The following is a 1,982-nucleotide window of genomic DNA, read 5'->3' as shown; positions in this document are numbered from 1 at the left end:
AGTAAAGTCCCCTGTCGACGTCTGAAAGGACAAGCCATTTGAACTTCTCTAAGTGATCGTGTGTAGGATGACGGCGGAGCTCTTTCCCATTCTTTTTGTGAAGCGAAAAAGGAAATGCATAGTCTTTTGGGGGCTTCCAGTGATTCTGCAGCAACAACTTCCTTGTATAGTCATCAATGGGCTTGCCAATATGGCTGCCGAGATCGTTAAGCGCCCCTTGGTTTTTCGCCGCCATCTGAACGACAGGAGATGTTGCAGCCAGTTCGGCAATATCATTGTCGCAAGCAGCCGCAGAACAGGGGCACCGCAATGTAGAGTCATTATCAAAGTCTATATGTCTAACTGAGGAAACAACACAGCATGGCGAAGAAACAATGGGCTGTGAACTTATCCCGCTAGGTTCATGCACATTTTGCATAGGCGTCGCATGCTGTGATGCGCAATCCCCGGTGTCGGAAGCACCAATGCGATGACTTGGTGTCACCGGTAGAGAAGGTTGGCCCGCAACTTCATCAGATGTTTTAGCCATCCGCTTAAAAATGTTGTCGATCGTTTTCGGCGCTGATCTTTTTTTCCCTTGAGGAGGAGTACCATCTGCCTGTTGAGAAAGCGCGAGCACATTTTAAAAATACGAATTGTAGGATTGCTCGTATTATTTCACCTATCAGAAATATTGGCCAGCTGGTAAATGTAGCATGCATTCACTAAGAAACATATTCGGGTAGTGTTTATAAAGCGTGACGACTACTATTGCAAGTTGTCATATGTAAGGTAAGATGAGCGTGTCCGACCAACACTTCTAGCTTGTTCACAATTTTCTAGGTTAATGTCGTTTTTGAGTGGGAGGGATTCGCTGTCAGTGCGGTTCGTTGGAACTGGAATTCGTGCTGTATACATTTCACCTTGGTACAAGCAAGAATAAGGGCATATACCGATAACCAACTAGATTCTTTCTAAAAAAAGAAAAACAACAGACGCACAGATACGTATGACAGTATTACAAATAGGGTTATGTGTGTTCTAAAAAATATAAACATCAAAAGCGTTCCGCTCTCTAGCAACCTTTCTCTCGATTTGGATTTATACCATGAACCCCGATTTTCATTTGCCCAAGAAAAAAAAAACGCAATGCATATTTTACATTAGTCTACATTCCGTTTCCTCCTAAGCTGAGACTACAGTGGGAGCTGCGTGCCCACCGGACCAATCAGCCGCCTCCCTCTCATCACCTGACCCGTGAACAAAGTGAAGAAAAATCCATAAAGGCTTTGCTTAGTTTGCAAGGTACACGGCAAAAGGTCCGAGAGCCGATGGGAATGCGGAAAGTGCGAAGTTGCGCTTCACATGCCTGTGTGTTTCAAGGCTTTTCACACACGCAAATCCTACCGCTAAAGTGGTTGCGGTGAAGCATTGCGAACAAAATAAAGCAAGTTTTGTTTTTCTATGACGTTTTGTGCGGACTTTATTGCGATTTATATACACCGCCCCATGCCTCCTGCGGGCGGAAAACTTTTGCCGCGGAATACTAGGCAGGAACGGCCCGCAGCGCGTGGAAGCCAAGGGGCTAAAATAGTTTTTTCTCCACCACAGAACCGCTTTAGTTTCCCTTTCAAAGTTTGTCAGAAGCGAATACGCGGACAGGGCTTATTCTGATAAATTAACCGCTTATTTCGTTATCTCAACGGTTCTAGCGGGTGTTCATAAAGACAGGCAAAAATCAGTGTAATATCAACATAAGGATGCTTACCATTTTCGCTGCGCTCTTTGTGCTGGGATGTGTCGCGATCGAATCAATCCCGATCGAGCTCAGTCCGGATCGGACGCTGCTACACGGTGTTACAGGCGGGGAGGCGACCCTGCGTCCACCTCCGCGTCGTACGTGGTAGCGTAACCGGCGAGCGGTGGGGTTGCCCGAGGTGAACTTGGAGTCGGAGGCCAGAAGCCCGAAGGAGACGAGACGGCAGTTAAACGTAACTGAGTTG

The sequence above is a fragment of the Haemaphysalis longicornis genome, unplaced genomic scaffold (assembly GCF_048455015.1).
Source record: "Haemaphysalis longicornis isolate Haplotype H1 unplaced genomic scaffold, Haemaphysalis longicornis Haplotype H1 scaffold_7, whole genome shotgun sequence".
Classification (NCBI taxonomy): domain Eukaryota; kingdom Metazoa; phylum Arthropoda; class Arachnida; order Ixodida; family Ixodidae; genus Haemaphysalis; species Haemaphysalis longicornis.
Note: the sequence above shows the minus strand (reverse complement) of the source record.